Source organism: Hoplias malabaricus, chromosome 4 (genome assembly GCF_029633855.1).
Source record: "Hoplias malabaricus isolate fHopMal1 chromosome 4, fHopMal1.hap1, whole genome shotgun sequence".
In the NCBI taxonomy this organism is placed as follows: Eukaryota; Metazoa; Chordata; class Actinopteri; order Characiformes; family Erythrinidae; genus Hoplias; species Hoplias malabaricus.
The window spans coordinates 8,098,696-8,122,347 of NC_089803.1; the positions used below are offsets into that span (position 1 = coordinate 8,098,696).

Consider the following 23,652-nt stretch of genomic DNA (forward strand, 5'->3'; position numbering starts at 1 on the left):
ACACCACACACCTCACAGACAGCCACTAGGAGGAAACCCATGCAGACACAGGGAGAACACACCACACTCCTCACAGACAGTCACCCGGAGGAAACCTAAGCAGACACAAGGAGAACACACCACACACCTCACAGACATCCACTAGGAGGAAACCCATGCAGACACAGGGAGAACACACCACACTCCTCACAGACAGCCACTAGGAGGAAACCCATGCAGACACAGGGAGAACACACCACACTCCTCACAGACAGTCACCCGGAGGAAACCCACGCAGACACAGGGAAAACACATCACACTCCTCACAGACAGTCACCCGGAGGAAACCTAAGCAGACACAAGGAGAACACACCACACACCTCACAGACATCCACTAGGAGGAAACCCATGCAGACACAGGGAGAACACACCACACTCCTCACAGACAGCCACTAGGAGGAAACCCATGCAGACACAGGGAGAACACACCACACTCCTCACAGACAGTCACCCGGAGGAAACCCACGCAGACACAGGGAGAACACACCACACAGACAGTCACCAGGAGGAAACCCACGCAGACACAGGGAGAACACACCACACTCCTCACAGACAGCCACTAGGAGGAAACCCATGCAGACACAGGGAGAACACACCACACTCCTCACAGACAGTCACCCGGAGGAAACCCATGCAGTCACAGGGAGAACACACCACACAGACAGTCACCAGGAGGAAACCCACGCAGACACAGGGAGAACACACCACACTCCTCACAGACAGCCACTAGGAGGAAACCCATGCAGACACAGGGAGAACACACCACACAGACAGTCACCAGGAGGAAACCCACGCAGACACAGGGAGAACACATCACACTCCTCACAGACAGTCACCCAGAGGAAACCCACACAGACACAGCGAGAACACACCACACACCTCACAGACATTCACCCGGAGGAAACCGACACAGACACAGGGAGAACACACCACACACCTCACAGACATTCACCCGGAGGAAACCCACGCAGACACAGGGAGAACACACCACACTCCTCACAGACAGTCACCCGGAGGAAACCCACGCAGACACAGGGAGAACACACCACACTCCTCACAGACAGCCACTAGGAGGAAACCCATGCAGACACAGGGAGAACACACCACACTCCTCACAGAGAGTCACCCGGAGGAAACCCATGCAGACACAGGGAGAACACACCACACACCTCACAGACAGCCACTAGGAGGAAACCCATGCAGACACAGGGAGAACACACCAAACTCCTCACAGACAGTCACCCGGAGGAAACCCACGCAGACACAGGGAAAACACATCACACTCCTCACAGACAGTCACCCGGAGGAAACCCACGCAGACACAGGGAAAACACATCACACTCCTCACAGACAGTCACCCGGAGGAAACCTAAGCAGACAGAAGGAGAACACACCACACACCTCACAGACATCCACTAGGAGGAAACCCATGCAGACACAGGGAGAACACACCACACTCCTCACAGACAGCCACTAGGAGGAAACCCATGCAGACACAGGGAGAACACACCACACTCCTCACAGACAGCCACTAGGAGGAAACCCATGCAGACACAGGGAGAACACACCACACTCCTCACAGACAGTCACCTGGAGGAAACCCATGCAGACACAGGGAGAACACACCACACAGACAGTCACCAGGAGGAAACCCACGCAGACACAGGGAGAACACACCACACTCCTCACAGACAGTCACCCAGAGGAAACCCACACAGACACAGGGAGAACACACCACACTCCTCACAGACAGTCACCCGGAGGAAACCCATGCAGACTCAGGGAGAACACACCACACTCCTCACAGACAGCCACTAGGAGGAAACCCATGCAGACACAGAGAGAACACACCACACTCCTCACAGACAGTCACCCGGAGGAAACCCATGCAGACACAGGGAGAACACACCACACTCCTCACAGACAGTCACCAGGAGGAAACCCATGCAGACACAGGGAGAACACACCACACACCTCACAGACAGCCACTAGGAGGAAACCCATGCAGACACAGGGAGAACACACCACACTCCTCACAGAGAGTCACCCGGAGGAAAACCATGCAGACACAGGGAGAACACACCACACACCTCACAGACAGTCACCCGGAGGAAACCCATGCATACACAGGGAGAACACACCACACACCTCACAGACAGCCACTAGGAGGAAACCCATGCAGACACAGAGAGAACACAGCACACTCCTCACAGACAGTCACCCGGAGGAAACCCACGCAGACACAGGGAGAACACACCACACTCCTCACAGACAGTCACCCGGAGGAAACCCACACAGACACGGAGAGAACACACCACACTCCTCACAGACAGTCACCTGGAGGAAACCCATGCAGACACAGGGAGAACACACCACACAGACAGTCACCAGGAGGAAACCCACGCAGACACAGGGAGAACACACCACACTCCTCACAGACAGTCACCCAGAGGAAACACACGCAGACACAGGGAGAACACACCACACTCCTCACAGACAGCCACTAGGAGGAAACCCATGCAGACACAGGGAGAACACACCACACTCCTCACAGACAGCCACTAGGAGGAAACCCATGCAGACGCAGGGAGAACACACCACACTCCTCACAGACAGTCACCCGGAGAAAACCCATGCAGGCTCACGGAGAACACACCACACTCCTCACAGACAGCCACCAGGAGGAAACCCATGCAGACACAGGGAGAACACACCACACTCCTCACAGACAGTCACTCGGAGGAAACACATGCAGACACAGGGAGAACACACCACACTCCTCACAGACAGTCAACCGGAGGAAACCCATGCAGACACAGGGAGAACACACCTCACAGACAGCCACCAGGAGGAAACCCACGCAGACACAGGGAGAACACACCACACTCCTCACAGACAGCCACCAGGAGGAAACCCACGCAGACACAGGGAGAACACACCATACTCCTCACAGACAGTCACCTGGAGCAGGACTTGAACCCACAACCTCCAGGTCCCTGGAGCTGTGACTGAGACACTACCTGCTGCACCACCGTGCTCCCGGCCACTGAATTAATTTCACTATAATAGTGCACTATATAGTGAATAATGTAGTGAGTAAATAGTGATGTTTTGTGTGCCCTGCCTCTGGTGACATCAAATCATCTTTTCTAAATGTAACTTACCCGTATGACACACAGAACTCATTGTGTGATTATGACTACACAGGGATTAAAGGGAAAAATAATTAGTTTTTTACAGACTCCTGTAGGTTTTCAGGCAGAAAGTTCAGAGGCAGTGTGTACACTCCCTGAACCCTCAACACCGTCTACACAAGTCAGATTACATCAGAGTACAGTATTTCCAAACCAGGCCACACACAACCATTTCTGCTGTTCTCCAAAGCAGCCAACGAGCTTTAACCTAAACTTTATTTAAATACTTAGAAGATAGTATTTTGACTTCATGTTGTTTGTAACTGAGTCACATTAGAGACAGGACACTACAGTTCATCTACAGTGCTTATCAAAATAATTATAACACAGAAGATATTTGAGCAGAGACACACACACAAACACACACAGAGTACATGGACATGTCAGAGTGTCTCCCCTCTCAGGAGCCTGGACACACTACAGAACACTACAGCTATAATCTTTAACTCTACACCTGCACTGACACTGTAAGGCAGGTGTGTGTGTGTGTGTGTGTGTACTACAATAACGTTGTTCTGACTAGTTACTGAACACAGAATTAAACCTGTTTTCTTATCTTCCAGATTAGTGTCTAACAGCAGCACTTTTACTGTCATTAGTCTCTAACACAGAGATCTGTGAAGTTCATCAACTCAACACTAATCACCTGCTCCAGAGTCTGAGGGAAATCACTGTCCTGACTTTTCTAAGTGAAGTAAACCCCTCCCAGGTTAAAGAGCAGTGAATAAACTCAAACTGTTGAAGGTCAGTGTGTGTGAATCCCACCGTTCCCGTCCGGTCCACTTTCTGAAAGTTAGTTTAGAGTTTAGTGTGTGTCTGTATCTTCAGGTGAATAAACACTTACATCATCAGATCATTCGTCTTTCAGGGGGTTATCCTCCAGTTTTGTGATTTTTCATCAGTTCTACGTCTAACACTGGAATCTAAAAAACAAAACAAAACCAGAGCAGATCATTCTTTTAGAATCAGATGTTTCCCTCTCTCCATTCGTCTGTTTATAAACTCTAGGTTTAAACTGTAAGGGACCGCCCGCGCTGTGGGCCTCCCACCAACAAGGAGCGACTACATCTCAGGAACCGTGTTAATCAGCCGGATTGACAACAGCTGGGGCTTACCCTTTATCAAGCCTTCAGTCTGTCTTAAGTGCAGAGTCTTGAGTTTGCAAAAGCCAGACCTTGCTGTAATTTGGTATTTCTCTCCAAAAGGAGTCTTTTCAACCCTTGGAGTTAATTCTACTCACAAGCCCTTTTCTTTCTATCCTCCAGGAGTCTGGAGAGCATTTTCCTGTTGGAACTTTTTGTCTCGCTGATTTGCTTTCTCCTGTACTTTTACAAAAAAAATAAAAAACTATTTTTCTCTCTCCTCTCCTTTCCTTTTACATCTGTTATGCTCCTCTTTTGGTTCCCTGGTAGTCACAAGCCCCAATACGTATTTAAGTTATTCTATTTGCTTTTGGGTTCTTAACAATCAGTCAACAACTATCTGTATCCAGATAGCTGTCCCATTACATTAACTAAACGACATTTTCTCAAAGACACTGCAGACACTTACACATTTTACACTGCCATTAAAAACTAAAACAGAGTAAAGTGGCTTCAGGAGAAACTTTACCAGAGTCTGATGAAAAATTAGTACTTGTAATTCCTCTTCCTGTAAAAAGAAAAACATAAGTCGTGTTACAGTGAACAACCTCCATTTATTCCAAATATTTTCAGGTGAAAACATTAATATGGATTATTACTAGTGAATTATTCTTAGTGAGAACTCTAAAGGAGAACCAAAAAAAACAGATTAAAATAAGAAATAAAAACATTAGCTGAAGAGTAGAAATGAATCCCATCTGTTTATTAATCAGTGCTCTGTTCCAGAAACAATGTTTAAACTGGGTTCAGTTTTATTTCATTTCACAGAGAACAGAGAAAAACAGCTTCACTAATAAACTGTTACGTTAACACTGTTGTATTACACTCAAAAATGAAGCTGGAGCTGAAACAAGGACTTTACACTCTGTAGAGTTCACTCAGAGCTCAGAGGAGAAATAAACTATAACTCAACTCACAGTTTAGTTTCATCAGTGGATCAGGAATCTGGACAAATGTGTGACCGTTTTCCACAGACCTCAGAGGAATCTTCTCACCTGAAAGAGCAGGATTTAGAGAGAGGTGAGTACAGATGTGCAGTAACATCTGCTGTGTCCTGATTGACTGGTTCCACATTCACTCATTAACCCTTCACTGACTCTAAACATGTTCAGCACAGTCTCAGTGTGAATGTGAAGGACTCTGGTTGCTGAGGAAGCTCAGGCTGGAGTGGATCTCCAGCACTTTGAGGGAGATGAAGAAATAGATCACAAACAACAACTTGTAGAACTGGAGAAATCTCTGTGTTCAGATGAGGATCAGGAGAATGAACAGACAGTGACACTCACCTATGGCCTGAGGAACCTGGGGTGTCCTTTTTCTTCTTCTTCTTCTTCTTCTTCTTCTTCTTCTTCCACCAATTACTGTTTAAAAAGAAACATTGTTATCTTTAATATAACGATGTATAGAAACAGATTGTAGATTTAAAATAGTTATTATATAAATTATGAATGATTTATAAACTATATTAGGAGAATCATCATACTCACTTTTCTCCTTCTGTTTATAGACAATGAACCCACACACTACAACCACCACCAACACCACCATCACTGCTCCAACCACTGCTCCAATGATCACACCTTTAACACTGGGTTTCCCTTCTGTAAACAGAAAAATGTTTCTTTTAAAATATAGCACTGTCAGAACTGTAACTACTGTAAGAACAGTGGGATATTCTGAGTCTAATGGAGGACTCTCTACTCTTCAGTGTTTCTGGATTAAAATAAACCCCTGTAAGAACTGTAACTACTGTAAGAACAGTGGGATATTCTGAGTCTAATGGAGGACTCTCTACTCTTCAGTGTTTCTGGATTAAAATAAACCCCTGTAAGAACTGTAACTACTGTAAGAACAGTGGGGTATTCTGAGTCTAATGAAGGACTCTACTCTTCAGTGTTTCTGGATTAAAATAAACCCCTGTAAGAACTGTAACTACTGTAAGAACAGTGAGATATTCTGAGTCTAATGGAGGACTCTCTACTCTTCAGTGTTTCTGGATTAAAATAAACCCCTGTAAGAACTGTAACTACTGTAAGAACAGTGGGATATTCTGAGTCTAATGTAGGACTCTCTACTCTTCAGTGTTTCTGGATTAAAATAAACCCCTGTAAGAACTGTAACTACTGTAAGAACAGTGGGATATTCTGAGTCTAATGAAGGACTCTACTCTTCAGTGTTTGTGGATTAAAATAAACCCCTGTAAGAACTGTAACTACTGTAAGAACAGTGGGATATTCTGAGTCTAATGTAGGACTCTCTACTCTTCAGTGTTTCTGGATTAAAATAAACCCCTGTAAGAACTGTAACTACTGTAAGAACAGTGGGATATTCTGAGTCTAATGGAGGACTCTACTCTTCAGTGTTTCTGGATTAAAATAAACCCCTGTAAGAACTGTAACTACTGTAAGAACAGTGGGATATTCTGAGTCTAATGGAGGACTCTACTCTTCAGTGTTTCTGGATTAAAATAAACCCCTGTAAGAACTGTAACTACTGTAAGAACAGTGGGATATTCTGAGTCTAATGGAGGACTCTCTCTACTCTTCAGTGTTTCTGGATTAAAATAAACCCCTGTAAGAACTGTAACTACTGTAAGAACAGTGGGATATTCTGAGTCTAATGGAGGACTCTACTCTTCAGTGTTTCTGGATTAAAATAAACCCCTGTAAGAACTGTAACTACTGTAAGAACAGTGGGATATTCTGAGTCTAATGGAGGACTCTACTCTTCAGTGTTTCTGGATTAAAATAAACCCCTGTAAGAACTGTGACTACTGTAAGAACAGTGGGATATTCTGAGTCTAATGGAGGACTCTCTACTCTTCAGTGTTTCTGGATTAAAATAAACCCCTGTAAGAACTGTAACTACTGTAAGAACAGTGGGATATTCTGAGTCTAATGGAGGACTCTCTACTCTTCAGTGTTTCTGGATTAAAGTAAACCCCTGTAAGAACTGTAACTACTGTAAAAACAGTGGGATATTCTGAGTCTAATGGAGGACTCTCTACTCTTCAGTGTTTCTGGATTAAAATAAACCCCTGTAAGAACTGTAACTACTGTAAGAACAGTGGGATATTCTGAGTCTAATGAAGGACTCTCTCTACTCTTCAGTGTTTGTGGATTAAAATAAACCCCTGTAAGAGCTTTAACTACTGTAAGAACAGTGGGATATTCTGAGTCTAATGGAGGACTCTACTCTTCAGTGTTTCTGGATTAAAATAAACCCCTGTAAGAACTGTAACTACTGTAAGAACAGTGGGATATTCAGAGTCTAATGGAGGACTCTACTCTTCAGTGTTTCTGGATTAAAATAAACCCCTGTAAGAACTGTAACTACTGTAAGAACAGTGGGATATTCAGAGTCTAATGGAGGACTCTCTACTCTTCAGTGTTTCTGGATTAAAATAAACCCCTGTAAGAACTGTAACTACTGTAAGAACAGTGGGATATTCAGAGTCTAATGGAGGACTCTACTCTTCAGTGTTTCTGGATTAAAATAAACCCCTGTGAGAACTGTAACTACTGTAAGAACAGTGGGATATTCTGAGTCTAATGGAGAACTCTCTACTCTTCAGTGTTTCTGGATTAAAATAAACCCCTGTAAGAACTGTAACTACTGTAAGAACAGTGGGATATTCTGAGTCTAATGGAGGACTCTACTCTTCAGTGTTTCTGGATTAAAATAAACCCCTGTAAGAACTGTAACTACTGTAAGAACAGTGGGATATTCTGAGTCTAATGGAGGACTCTCTACTCTTCAGTGTTTCTGCATTAAAATAAACTCCTGTAAGAACTGTAACTACTGTAAGAACAGTGGGATATTCTGAGTCTAATGGAGGACTCTCTACTCTTCAGTGTTTCTGGATTAAAATAAACCCCTGTAAGAACTGTAACTACTGTAAGAACAGTGGGATATTCTGAGTCTAATGGAGGACTCTCTACTCTTCAGTGTTTCTGGATTAAAATAAACTCCTGTAAGAACTGTAACTACTGTAAGAACAGTGGGATATTCTGAGTCTAATGGAGGACTCTCTACTCTTCAGTGTTTCTGGATTAAAATAAACCCCTGTAAGAACTGTAACTACTGTAAGAACAGTGGGATATTCTGAGTCTAATGAAGGACTCTCTCTACTCTTCAGTGTTTGTGGATTAAAATAAACCCCTGTAAGAACTGTAACTACTGTAAGAACAGTGGGGTATTCTGAGTCTAATGGAGGACTCTACTCTTCAGTGTTTCTGGATTAAAATAAACCCCTGTAAGAACTGTAACTACTGTAAGAACAGTGGGATATTCTGAGTCTAATGGAGGACTCTCTACTCTTCAGTGTTTCTGGATTAAAATAAACCCCTGTAAGAACTGTAACTACTGTAAGAACAGTGGGATATTCTGAGTCTAATGGAGGACTCTCTACTCTTCAGTGTTTCTGGATTAAAATAAACCCCTGTAAGAACTGTAACTACTGTAAGAACAGTGGGATATTCTGAGTCTAATGGAGGACTCTACTCTTCAGTGTTTCTGGATTAAAATAAACCCCTGTAAGAACTGTAACTACTGTAAGAACAGTGGGATATTCTGAGTCTAATGGAGGACTCTCTCTACTCTTCAGTGTTTCTGGATTAAAATAAACCCCTGTAAGAACTGTAACTACTGTAAGAACAGTGGGATATTCTGAGTCTAATGGAGGACTCTCTATTCTTCAGTGTTAGTGGATAATCAAACACAGATATATTTACCCCAGGGTTTAATCATTGATCCATTGAAGGAGCTGTGTTCCACATAACAGTTGTATCCTGCTGCATCTTCCTCCTCGACGTCCACACTCTTCCTCAGCTGGTAGGTTCCATCACCATTGGGTCTGACTCCTGAGGATGTTAGTAGATGATCAGGGAGTGAAGTGGTGAATCTCCTCACTCTCATCTTCAGGTCTTTGTGGTAGAAGCCCGTGGCCAGGCAGGTCAGGGTCAGTCTGCTGGACTCAGTCTGAGATTTCTTCTCAAACACATACACATCTGGAACAGCTGCAGAGAGGAACAGTGTAAACACACAATGTGTTTCAGTCAGAATTGAGATCTATAAAAACAGCTGGTGTTCTTCAAGCGGCACATCCTCCTCTTATCATGGAGAAGTCACCTGTTCTTAGATTCATACACTTAGGTACAAACTATCACTTTTTTTTCATTATTATTAATAATTTGAGAAATTGGTTCTACACATTGTTCCTTCACCATTGTGCTTAGCTCCTGAGAAAAAGTGTCAAAGTTACTGGGTTGTTTTTTAACTAAATAAAATTATAATTGTGATAAATTAAAAAAAAACAGATATCCAGAAAAGTTGGGACACTTAACAAAATGTAAATAAAAACAAAATGTAATGATGTTCAATCCATTAAATCTTACATTAAATAATAAAATGACAAAATATTATTGTTGAAATTAATTAATTTACATGTGTTTAAAGTCACCTTTTATATGAAATTATGTAGGAACCAAGGAAACCGCATACTCTGTGTTATTTGGTTAAGAATTATGTAAAACATGGTTTTGTCTGAATGATAGTACTTTGTGTTAACATCTAACATTTTATAATGCAAAAGTATGATTCAGAAATCTTTGTCCTGTTAAGTGTCATAAATTGGGTACAGGAAACATCCAATCAGGAGCAAGAGATGCTCCAATCCTCAATCCCTGAGGACCAATTAGGCATTCAAGACGGGTTTCCTAAAATCTGGTTAAAATCCAGTGGCGCAGATTTCTAAGTTAGAATTCTTAGTTCAGGGTGTTTCATCTTAGCTCTTCTCTTCTGAGTTCAGCTCTAGAGAAAGCTCTTCAGCTATCTTCTTCTTACTTCAGAATGCTCTTCAGAGTTTCAGGTTCTCGATAGCTCTCTTCTCTTCACCCAGATCAAACCCAGAACAGAGGAAGAAAATGTAGAGAGAGAAAGAAGAAAAGAGGGGGGGCGGAATGAAGGAGAAACTTAAATCTGCTCCCAGCCCAGAAGCTCAGCTAAGAGAGCCCAGAAATTCCAACCTGAAGTTTTATTTTTATTTCTAGTAGAAAAACTATAGTTTAAATCCAGCCTCCAGACCTCTGACCCTCAAAGTGGTTACAAGAGCTTCAGGATCAGCGATGGAGAAGTCCACATGATCCCTCAGAATGATCTTCTGAGCAAAGGCCCAGGAGAGACCTGTATGGACGTGTCTCTCACCAGGAGGCAGATCAGCGATAACGGAGAATCCCCACAGAGACCTACAGAACACCACCAGCTCCGACGGAGTGGTCACCGTATCTAAGACAGTGTCTCTGACCAAAGCCAGAAGGGAGAAGAGGAACGGCCACTGCTGCATGCTACAAGGCCTGGGTCTACAATGCACCAGAAAGCCCTGCCAGCAATCTCCAGGGATACGTAAGGTCACATGGTTTCATTTCTTTCATAGCTCAGCTGGGGTGCTTTGCAGGGATAAACTATTAGCCTTTTTAGAATTAAGGATAATTATCATAGAGAAATTCCCTCATATATTAATTTCCCTGCTCCCTCATGTAACTGCAATGCATTTCATTATATGAACGTATAATCAATATTATTTGATATTAAATGTAATAAACCAATTGGGTGATAAAACCAGTCCTTGGTTATTTGTTTGTGTGTGCACCTTTCTTGTACTGAATTATTAATTTTAGTTCAGATTCAATTTCAGAGCCAAGAACCTACAGCGAGTCAATGAGCATAATTCATTAATAATTAATTCTAGCTAATTCTGCTGTATAATATGTAAAGTCATCCAACATGATGACCTACTTGTCTAAGCTAAAATTGGACAGGTAAAGACACTACATATTACAAACAGCAGACCAATGTGATGGTATAGGATACTTTTTTTAAAGACATACGCAAGTGTCACTGCTCATTATAAAGCCTTTTAAATGGATAAAGACCTGTGCATATTTATAAAAATGCCTTTAATACATATTAATGATTATAAATAGATTAGAAACGTTTAAAATGCCATCACTGAGGGCTTCAAATAAAGTGACTGATGGTTTACATTGTTATATGGTTAAAATGAAAATGAAGAATACATTTTATTTGAAATCAATTATGGCCTTTTAAACATATTTAAATGTGTTTAAAATACTTAATATGCATTATAAGTGCTTTACAAAACTTAATTTTAAAGGCATTATAACAAATAGTGCCACTTGTATTATTATATGTTTGTTAGTTAAAAAAAATAATAAATTATAGCTCATTAGAAGAGACTTATGAAGAATTATTGGAGTTTATAAGTATGTTTACAAAGCATTATTACCAATTTACAAAGATTTATAGCTGCAGTAATGAAGGATTATAAATACAGGCTTCATAAATAGTGTTTCCAAAAAATTCCCAAAACCACTGTCTGTGAACGAAGTTCATCACCACATCCACATCCACAAGTTAAAACTCACATATGCAAAGAAGAAACCAGATATAAACAGGCTCTAGTAATGCCACAACCTTCTCTGGGCCAGAAGTCACTTAAAACTGAATGAGGGGTATTGGAAAAGTGTCCTGTGTCTGACAAATCAAAATCTTTTTGGAAATCATGTATGTTGCTTCCTCCGGGCTAATGAAGAGAGAGACCACCCGGCTTGTTATAAACACAGTTCAAAAGCCAGCATCCATGAGTGTGTGTGAGCTTGGGGGCGGGGTTAATGCACAGGGCATGGGTGACTGTCACATGTGTGAAGGCACTGTTAATGCTGAAAGATATACACAGGTTTAGAAGAAACATGCTGCCATCCAGACATCATCTTTTTCAGGGAAGGCCTTGTTCAGTAGGATGAGGCAAGTACACAGTCTGCATGGATTACAACAAAACAGCTCCTTTAGTAAAGGAGCCCAGGAACTAAACTAGTCCAGACCCGTCCCCCTACTGAAAACAACTGGTGAATTATGAAAGGAAAAATTATAATGGAGACCCAGAGCAGTTGAGTTCCCTTTATAGTTCATTCCAGCGAGAGTCAAGTTTGCAGATGACACAACTGAGTCTGGGTTTATCACCAAGGGTGACAAATCTGCCTACAGAAGTGTGGGGCAGAAGCTGATGGTATAGTGCTCGGAAAATCTAATTCTAAACATGAACAAAACAAATGAAAAATTCATTTCAGAGAGAAACAAATTCATCCTCCATTATACATCAAAAAGGAGAGAGTGCCTAGCTTAAAGTACCCATCTTCTGTTTCTAAAGTACCCAGTTTATAAAAACCGACCTATTCCTTTCTCCGATTCTGAAAATATTCCCTTCCAGATGAATACAAAACATCTGCAATATCATGCCAGTCCGGTGTGGGGTGGGGGGGTGGTCATAGTACCTCTTAAAAAGAGGCATCAAAGCACCACCATGCATGAGAGAAGCAGAAGTTTAATCACAAATCACTCCATACTCCCTCTGTAGTGCACTACACTAGTCATGAAATTACTAAATCTAGATCCTAAAAGTGCAGTATATATTTCTAATACAGCATCCTTTATATTTATTAATCTGTGTGAGGGAGCAAGGAGTTGTGTGTGTACAGTGTAGTTTGTGACTGATGTAGTTCACTGTAGAGGGAGCGAGGAGCTGTGTGTGTACAGTGTAGTTTATGACTGATGTAGTCCACAGTAGAGGGAGCAAGGAGCTGTGTGTGTACAGTGTAGTTTGTGACTGATGTAGTTCACTGTAGAGGGAGTGAGGAGCTGTCTGTGTACGGTGTAGTTTGTGACTGACGTAGTTCACTGTAGACGGAGCGAGGAGCTGTGTGTGTACAGTGTAGTTTATGACTGATGTAGTTCACTGTAGAGGGAGCGAGGAGCTGCGTGTGTACAGTGTAGTTTGTGACTGATGTAGTTCACTGTAGAGGGAGAGAGGAGCTGCGTGTGTACAGTGTAGTTTATGACTGATGTAGTTCACTGTAGAGGGAGCGAGGAGCTGCGTGTGTACAGTGTAGTTTGTGACTGATGTAGTTCACTGTAGAGGGAGCGAGGAGCTGTGTGTGTACAGTGTAGTTTATGACTGATGTAGTTCACTGTAGAGGGAGCGAGGAGCTGTGTGTGTACAGTGTAGTTTATGACTGATGTAGTTCACTGTAGAGGGAGCGAGGAGCTGCGTGTGTACAGTGTAGTTTGTGACTGATGTAGTTCACTGTAGAGGGAGCGAGGAGCTGTGTGTGTACAGTGTAGTTTATGACTGATGTAGTTCACTGTAGAGGGAGAGAGGAGCTGTGTGTGTACAGTGTAGTTTGTGACTGATGTAGTTCACTGTAGAGGGAGAGAGGAGCTGTGTGTGTACAGTGTAGTTTATGACTGATGTAGTTCACTGTAGAGGGAGCGAGGAGCTGTGTGTGTACAGTGTAGTTTGTGACTGATGTAGTTCACTGTAGAGGGAGAGAGGAGCTGTGTGTGTACAGTGTAGTTTGTGACTGATGTAGTTCACTGTAGAGGGAGAGAGGAGCTGTGTGTGTACAGTGTAGTTTGTGACTGATGTAGTTCACTGTAGAGTGAGTGAGGAGCTGTGGGTGTACAGTGTAGTTTGTGACTGATGTAGTTCACTGTAGAGGGAGAGAGGAGCTGTGTGTGTACAGTGTAGTTTGTGACTGATGTAGTTCACTGTAGAGGGAGTGAGGAGCTGTGTGTGTACAGTGTAGTTTGTGACTGATGTAGTTCACTGTAGAGGGAGTGAGGAGCTGTGTGTGTACAGTGTAGTTTGTGACTGATGTAGTTCACTGTAGAGGGAGAGAGGAGCTGTGTGTGTACAGTGTAGTTTGTGACTGATGTAGTTCACTGTAGAGGGAGCGAGGAGCTGTGTGTGTACAGTGTAGTTTGTGACTGATGTAGTTCACTGTAGAGGGAGTGAGGAGCTGTGTGTGTACAGTGTAGTTTGTGACTGATGTAGTTCACTGTAGAGGGAGTGAGGAGCTGTGTGTATGGTGTAGTTTGTGACTGACGTAGTTCACTGTAGAGGGAGTGAGATAGACACACTGTGTGACATCAATGTTTCAGAAAAAATCAGTTTTCCTCATCTACTTGAGAACAGAGACAATGACGTTTTCCCAATAGAGTCTGGCTACAGACATGCACACTCAGCCTCCGCGATGTCATGTGACAGAAATGGCACAGTGGAATGGTTCTGTTTTGCTGTTTCTGCTTTACGGGTCAAGAGATATCATAATATGGTGTAATCTTTGTCTATATATAAAAGACAAAGATGCTAGGGTTGTGCGGTATAACTATAATACCATATACCGCGGTATTTAAAAATGTGGATGGTAGCTCAAAATGAGGGCGGTATTTTTGACGTGTGTGTGGTGTCTAATTTCTGTTGTGTCATTTAAAATCAACTAAAACATGCATTTAAGAGAGCCACAGGGAGGTGGCGCTGTGGGAGCTCAATGACTGCTGATGTCACGGTCTGAAGAAAGGTGGAGAAAATACAAGCCCCGTAGCCCACTGCAGTTGTAAGTTTAGCACTGAGTTTGGGTTAAAAGAGAGAGGAAGAAAGCTGTAAACAGACATAATTCTCAGAAAATCCTTCACTCAACACTGTGCTGCTCACAGGTATACGGCTTTATCCTCTACAAACCGGATTCCAAAAAAGTTGGGATATTAAAATTGTGAATAAAAACTGAATGCAATGATGTGGAGATGGCAATTGTCAATATTTTATTTGTAATAGAACATAAATGATCAAAAGTTTAATCTGAGTAAATGTAACATTTTAAAGGAAAAATATGTTGATTCAAAATTTCACAGTGTTAACAAATCCCAAAAAAGTTGGGACAAGTAGCAATAAGTGGCTAGAAAAAGGAAATTGAGCATATAACGAAAAGCTGGAAGACCAATTAATACTAATTAGGTAAATTGACAACATGACTGGGTATAAAAAGAGCTTCTCAGAGTGTCAGTGTCTCTCTGAAGCCAAGATGGTAAGAGGATCACCATTTCCACCATTGTTGTGCAGAAAGATAGTGCAGCGATACCAGAATGGTGTTACCCAGCGTAAAATAGCAAAGACTTTTAAGTTATCATCATCAACCGTGCATAACATCATCAAAAGATTCAGAGAATCTGGAACAATTGCTGTGTGTAAGGGTCAAGGCCGTAAAACTCTACTGGATGCTCATGATCTCCGGGCCCTTAAACGTCACTGCACCTTAAACAGGAACGCCACTGTCAAGGAAATAACAGAATGGGCTCAGGAATACTTCCAGAAAGCATTGTCAGTGAACACAATCCACCGTGCCATCCACCGCCGCCAGCTGAAATTCTACAGTGCAAAGAGAAAGCCATTTCTAAGCAAGCTCCACAAGCTCAGACGTTTGCACTGGGCCAGGGGTCTTTTAAAATGGAGTGTGGCAAAATGGAAGACTGTTCTGTGGTCAGATGAGTCACGATTTGAAGTTCTTTATGGAACACTGGGACGTCATGTCATCCGGACCAGAGAGGACAAGGATAGCCCAAGTTGTTATCAACGCTCCGTTCAGAAGCCTGCATCACTGATGGTATGGGGTTACATGAGTGCTTGTGGCATGGGCAGCTTGCATGTCTGGAAAGGCACCATTAATGCAGACAACTATGTTCAGGTTCTAGAACAACATATGCTCCCATCTAGACGTCATCTCTTTCAGGGAAGACCCTGCATTTTTCAACAAGATAATCCCAGACCACATTCTGCAGCAATCACAACATCATGGCTACGTAGGAGAAGGATCCGGGGACTGAAATGGCAGCCTGCAGTCCAGATCTTTCACCTATAGAGAACATTTGGAGCATCATAAAGAGGAAGGCGCGACACAGAAGGCCCAAGACGATTGAACAGTTAGAGGCCTGTATTAGACATGAATGGGAGAGCATTCCTATTTCTAAACTTGAGAAACTGGTCTCCTCTGTCCCCAGATGTCTGAGTGTTGTAAGAAGAAGGGGGGATGCCACACAGTGGTAAAAAATGGCCTTGTCCCAACTTTTTTGGGATTTGATGACGCCATGAAATTTTGAAACAACATATTTTTCCCTTAAAATGATACATTCTCTCAGTTTAAACTTTTGATCTGTGGTTTGTGTTCTATTCTGAATAAAATATTACATGTTGGCACCTCCACATCATTTTATTCACAATTTGTTTAGTGTCCCAACTTTTTTGGAATCCAGTTTGTAAATATGTGTGTGTTGAGCCTCAGTTCTCTGAAAAGTCTGTTGTGGTGTGCTAAACCACAAGTGCCGGTTAGCACCAGCTTTGCTTGTAAACAGTGTAGAACCGACTTATTTCGATTGTTTTCAAACTTTTCTGTTCCTCCAGCACCAGTTGCTGAAGTTTGCTCTCACAAAAACGGGTTTTTATCATCAACAGGCTGTGTTTAGCTAAATTCACTTGACTTTGTGCTCACAGAAATAAGGCTCAGCGTAGTCTGACCGATCACCCCCTCCCTACAGTAATACAGTATACTGAGATAATATATTGAGACGGTATGAAAAATGTGGATACCGCCCATCCCTAAAAGGTGCTATATATAACGACCCTATAATTAGTGTAGTGAGTTCTGGTGATATATGTGATAACAGCTTCCACTAAATGTGCTTCATGCAGCTGAGCAGTAGCTTGCTGTTTCTGCTAATAAAATACGCATTATCATTGTCATAGGGTTGTTTGTTTCTTTAAGGCACCATAATCACTATTTCATCCCATTATTATCAGTGTAGAGTAGGGTATATGGTGTGTTTATTAGACATGTGCACTTTGCAGTATGTACCCTACTTAGTGTTGCCACACATCCTGGTTTTCCTGGGATTGTCTATTCCGGAAAAATAATCTTCCTTCTCGGGATGCCTATTTTCCTAGTCTTTTGTGAAAACGCACTTCCATTCACATTCATTCACCTTTAAATAAACATATATTCTGCTGTTGCATCAGTGTTCTCTTCCCCACCCCTACATACAGGGGTATGGTGTAGGGCCTCATTTTGCGGCCAATACAGCGTCAATTCGTCTTGGGAATGACATATACTAGTCCTGCACAGTGGTCAGAGGGATTTGAAGCCATTCTTCTTGCAGGATAGTGGCCAGGTCCCTACGTGATGCTGGTGGAGGAAAAACGTTTCCTGACTAACTCCTCCAAAACACCCCAAAGTGGCTCAATAATATTTGGATCTGGTGACTATGCAGGCCATGGGAGATGTTCAACTTCACTTTCATGTTCATCAAACCAGTCTTTCACCAGTCTTGCTGTGTGTATTGGTGCATTGTCGTCCTGATACACAGCACCACCTTCAGGATACAATGTCTGAACCATTGGATGCACATGGTCCTCCAGAATGGTTCGGTAGTCCTTGGCAGTGATGCACCCATCTAGCACAAGTATTGGGCCAAGGGAATGCCATGATATGGCAGCCCAAACCATCGCTGATCCACCCCCATGCTTCACACTGGGCATGCAACAGTCTGGGTGGTACGCTTCTTTGGGGCTTCTCCACACCGTAACTCTTCCGTATGTGGGGAAAACAGTAAAGGTTGACTCATCAGAGAACAATACATGTTTCACATTGTCCATAGCCCAAGATTTGCGCTCCTTGCACCATTGAAACTGACGTTTGGCATTGGCATGAGTGACCAAAGGTTTGGCTATAGCAGCCCGGCCGTGTGTATTGACCCTGTGGAGCTCCCAACGGACAGTTCTGGTGGAAACAGGAGAGTTGAGATGCACATTTAATTCTGCTGTGATTTGGGCAGCCGTGGTTTTGTTTTTTGGATACAATCCAGGTTAGCACCCGAACATCCCTTTCAGACAGCTACCTCTTGCGTCCACAGTTAATCCTGTTGGATGTGTTTCGTCCTTCTTGGTGGTATGCTGACATTACCCTGGATACCGTGGCTCTTGATACATCACAAAGACTTGCTGTCTTGGTCACAGATGCGCCAGCAAGACGTGCACCAACAATTTGTCCTCTTTTAAACTCTGACTGGTATGTCACCCATAATGTTGTATGCATTGCAATATTTTGAGCAAAACTGTGCTCTTACCCTCTGCTAATTGAACCTTCACACCCTGCTCTTACTGGTGCAATGTGCAATTAATGAAGATTAGCCACCAGGCTGGTCCAATTAGCCATGAAACCTCCCACACTAAAATGACAGGTGTTTGAGTTTCATTGTCCAACGCCTGTAGGTGTGACAGGTCTCTGTTTTGCTGATGCTTTTATTTGATTGGTTGTTATGCAGGCTGTGTTCACAAACATAGTAAAAACTTGCACCCTAGACAGCTAGGGTTAGTCTCCAACCTCGTAAATTTAAACATTGCTAAATCTTGGGGTCAGTCAAATTCTTCACTTTATTAAACCACAATTTTGACACCTTTTTATATTAAAATAAAAATAAAAAACAAATAAAAATAGCTAAAACCTAAAATTAAATGTAACTTACATTAAAATAAATGTGCCAAAAAAAATTCCAAAGTTGCAAAACATGTTAGACACATATTACAACCCTTTGATCATAAGACTGACTTCACACCAGACGATACACTGCTTTAATCAGTGTAGTCTCTTACGCCAGCCTCGCACATCAAGCACAAATGTATTCCTCAACAGACACAACGTAATTCAGTTTCCGTGGCAGAGAGTGCACAGACATCATGAATAGGCTGGCAGTGCATGTGAGGCTGCGAATGTCGCGTTTTCACAAATCTCCACCTCGGAGAGCGCTTTCAAAAACCTCAGTTTTCAGTGACATACAACACCATGTTTGTGTGGACGGGAGGAAAAAACAGACAAAAACCTACATTTTTAAATAATAAACAAAGCCATGTGGACAGGGCCTAAATATCTGGGCACACACATTGTGGAGAACCTCTCAAGGATAACTAACACAACAGTATTAGTTAAGGCGGCCATAACAGCTCTTGCTATTCTACCGCTGCTCCACTGCGTGTGTTCTTGTTGTGGTCTGGCTCTACAGCTCTACAGCGGAGGGAAAAAATCCTGCAGAGAAAAATTAGGATCTAGAGGTGTACACCAATTCTGTGCTTTCCTATATCAACTTCTGTGTGGAAAATGTCACTGTGGACAAACTTTGCTGGGTGTATTCCAACCAGAAACCCTGGATGAATAAAGAAGTCCAGGCTATTCTGAAGCAACACGACACAGCCTTCAGGTCTGGTGATGAGGCGCAGTACAGTGCCGCCAGAGCTGACCTGAAAAAGGGGAATCAGGAAAGCCAAATTGGAATACAAAAGATGGATAGATAATCATTTCAGCACCAACAACACAAGGCAAGTGTGGCAGGGGGTCCAGCATCCCATTCAGTACAAGCCCAGCAACATCACAAAGGCAGATGATGATCCAACTCTGGCAGAGAGGCTGAACCACTTCTTTGCACGTTTTGAAGTGGATAGATCAGGAACAGCAGCAGTTCCACCATCCAACTGCAATGGCTACAGCTTCATGGTGAAAGAACATGAGGTGAGAAGCACACTGAAGGCGGTAAATCCCAGGAAGGCTGCTGGACCAGATGGAGTTACTGGATGGGTCCTCAGAGAATGTGCAGCCCAGCTGGCTGGAGTCTTCACCAAGATCTTCAATGCTTCACTTTCCCAGTCCTTCATCCCAACATGTCTGAAGTCAGCCACAATTGTGCCGATACCAAAAAAGACCAGCATCTGCAGCCTAAATTACTTTAGACCAGTCACCCTGACACCAGTTATCATGAAGTGTTTAGAAAAACTGGTGAGACGTTACATCAGGTCCTGCCTCCCAGCCACCCTCGACTCATTTAAATTTGCATACAGAGCGAAAAGGTCAACAGAAGATGCCATAGCAACAGCGCTCCACACCACCATTTCCCACCTGAAACTGCAGGGGCGCTATGCCAGACTGCTCTTTGTTGATTTCAGCTCTGCATTCAACACCATACTTCCAGACAGGCTGATGGTTAAGCTAATGGGCATTGGTCTTCCATACACTATATGCAGTTGGCTAAGGAACTTCCTCACAGACTGTGTACAGAGAGTTAGAGTTGGCTCACATCTCTCCACAGCCCTCAACATCAACACTGGATCGCCACAGGATTGTGGCTGAGCCCACTCCTCTATACACTGTACACGTATGACTGCATCAGCAGCCACTCAGACAACGTCACAATCAAATTCACTGACGACACTACTCTGGTTGGACTGATCTCTGAGGGCGATGAAACGGCATACAGGGGAGAGGTTCAAAGGCTAGTGGAGTGGTGCTCAGTGAACAACCTGGTCATTAACACCTCCAAGACCAAATAACTGGTTGTAGACTTCAGAAGGAAGAAGTCCAACCTGCAATCAATCTGCATCGATGGACAGGATGTGAAGAGGGTGTCCAGCTTCAAGTTCCTGGGGGTGTATATGGACACAGATCTCCAATGGGGTTCTAACACTTCAGCGGTGGTGAAGAAGGCTCAGCAACGTCTTTATTTCCTGAGGATTCTTAAGAGGCTGAATCTGGATAAGAAATTGCTAACTGTCTGCTCCGTGGAGAGCGTTTTGACATACTGCATCTCTGCGTGATTCTCCAGCTGTACCACAGTGCATAAAAAGACCTTACAGAGGGTCATCAACACGACACAGAAAATCATTGGACACTCTCTCACCTCCCTGGAGGACCTCTACAGCACTTGTTGCCTCAGAAGGGCTTACACTATTATCAAGGACTGTGTAAAAGTTACATTGTGCAATAAGCGATGCTGCAGTTGTGGATTGGTGTACATAGGATAACTCATAGTTAATCATTTATGTTAGGCTCTTAAATCTGTTTACTGTTTCCTTAAATAATGTTCTTTTAATTCTTCCTTGTTTTAACTCCTTTTTCTCTCTTAATTGCACCAAGTAACCCAATTTCATTGTATAAGTAAAATGTACAATGACAATTAAGGTTCATTCATTCATTCATTAGGACTGCAAAGATTGTAAAGCAGATGGTACCAGCTCTGGGTGACATCTTCACTTCTCATTGCCTGCAGAAGACCTATAATATTCTAAGAGATTTGTCTCATCCTGCCCATCACTTGTTTGAATGATTGCCCTCTCAGAAATACTACAAAACCATTCAAATTCACACCACAAAGCGTGGTGTTGTACAAACTACATATCCTGAACAGCTGTGACATTCTGTAAAATGCAGTGAAAGCAGGAATCTGTGATTTGAAAATTATCTTGAAGCAGTATTTAATGACAAAACCACAATGAAAAGAATTTCACAGTTAGAAATGATCAAATCAAACTACTATTATTATTATTATTATACCTATGATCATCATCATTGCTTTCTTTATATATAATCACAAAGAGAAATACATGTGATTTGATCTGAGTTTCCCACTGTTTTCCATTACCTATATATATATATATATATATATATATCCAAATACTCACTTATTTCTGTTCCAGTAACATTGTATTTGAAATAAATCCCCAGCCACTTCGAACAGTCTTCACATTTCTCAGTAAGAGCATTGTGTAAGTTTGTTTGTTCAGGACTCCACCACTTCAGCAGCTCACTGCCCTGACCAGATGAGGCTGACCACTTCTTTGAGGTCCAGTTATAAAAGATGAAATTATCATAGGCAAATTCATTAAAACAGTTTAAAGGTGAAACTGATCCGTCAGGGCGTGTTTCCCCCTCACATCCGAGTCTCCACTGAAGAACATGACGCTCTGAAACAGAAGAGAACAGAGACACAGTTCACCAGGAATCAAGACATTCAGCACTGTACATCCCAGCATGTCTAAAAATAGGAGTCAAAGACAAGGGTTTTGTTCTTTTAAAAAACCTAAGGTTGTATCTGAAAAAATGTTAAAAACTTAAAAAATATATGGTCATATATTAAAAATGAAAAGACAGCAACAGCCCTACAACTCAGCAACAGCACATTACAGTCATTAACAACAGTCCTCATCTGTACTGCACTGAAGCACAGAGCACTTTTTATGATGCTATTTTTAGATAGAAATTCACAATATGATTTTATTTGTTTGTTTTTAATCTATCAAGCAGATGGTCAATCAGCCAATGTAGTCTGAGATGAATATGATTTAATTTATCTTATAAAAATTTTTAATTTTGCGACTTTAATATTGAGAAATTTAGGCAGGTCACTTTCAGCGCACACATCAGGCAAAAACACCTATGTAAGAATGTTGTTTATCTATTTCAGTTCATCATTTAACACTATCATCCACACTAGACTGATCTCCAAGCTCAAGACCCTTGGAATCAGTCACTCAGTCTGCAGCTGGATTCTGGATTTCCTCAATGGCAGCCTCTGTTAGGATGATCGGCCAAACTTCTCCCACCCTCACCACAGACTGTCCATAAGGCTGTGTTCTATCACTGATGCTCTACACCCTGTACACCCATGATTGCATCGCCAAGCACAACTCCAACACCTTCGCTGAGTTTGCTGACGATGCAACAGTAGTGGGCCTCATTAGCATTAACAATGAGGAAGTGTACAGAGAGGAGGTGAAACTCCTCACAGAATGGTGCACAGACAACAATCTTGCCATCAACAGAGACAAAACCAAAGAGATATCAGAAAAGGGGGCAGAGTGCACACGCTCATCGAGGGGACCATGGTTGAAAGAGTGAGCAGCTTTAAATTCCTTGGAGTTCACATATCTGAGGATACCTGGACACTGAGCACACCTCATCAAAAAGGCCCAACAACATATTCGTTTCCTGAGGAGGCTGAGGAAATGGTGGTGAAAACTGCACAGTCCATCATAGCAGCTGTCCTCCCACCCCTAAAGGACATCTATGACAAATGATGCCTGAGGACAGCCAGCAGTATCACCACAGGCCCCACACATCCCAGACACCTACTGTTTCACCCACTGCCATCTCGCAGGAGATATCAGAACATCCGAGCCAGAACAAGCAGCTTTTACCCCTGTGCTGTTACATACTGCACTTTACATTCTCTGACCATGAACACTATAAGAACCGTGCACACTGCACTTTAAATTTTCTCTGATTTGCCATCTGCTCTGATCATTATTATTACTATTACTTGACTTCATTCCAACACTCAAGTCTACAGAAATCTCTCTCATACTACAATATTATGCACATATGCACAGATACTTGTGCACCACTTCCACCTACATCTATTGTATAGTGCTTACTCTTACTCCGTCCATAGCCTACTGTACTGTCTGTTTATTGTCTTCCCAGTAAACAATTAGCCGTTGATTCAACGTTGAAATAACGTAATGACTGCCATCTAATCAACGTTCTCTTAAG

General features: G+C 42.6%; 1 protein-coding gene across 3 annotated transcripts in view; it reads right to left on the reverse strand.

The window, feature by feature from the left end:
* Positions 1 to 23,652, reverse strand: part of LOC136694830 (BOLA class I histocompatibility antigen, alpha chain BL3-6-like) — a 77,499-nt gene that overhangs the window by 29,847 nt on the left and 24,000 nt on the right. The window contains exons 5-11 of one of the 3 annotated variants that reach the window (XR_010802249.1): positions 21,783 to 22,064; positions 9,109 to 9,393; positions 5,863 to 5,976; positions 5,662 to 5,736; positions 5,293 to 5,370; positions 4,845 to 4,883; positions 4,078 to 4,156 (exon numbers count right to left, since the gene is read on the reverse strand). The exons of the other annotated variants lie outside the window; for them this stretch is intronic. The gene's annotated coding sequence lies outside the window, so the exon portion shown is untranslated. The remainder of the gene's footprint in view (positions 1 to 4,077; positions 4,157 to 4,844; positions 4,884 to 5,292; positions 5,371 to 5,661; positions 5,737 to 5,862; positions 5,977 to 9,108; positions 9,394 to 21,782; positions 22,065 to 23,652) is intronic. 3 annotated transcript variants of the gene reach the window in all.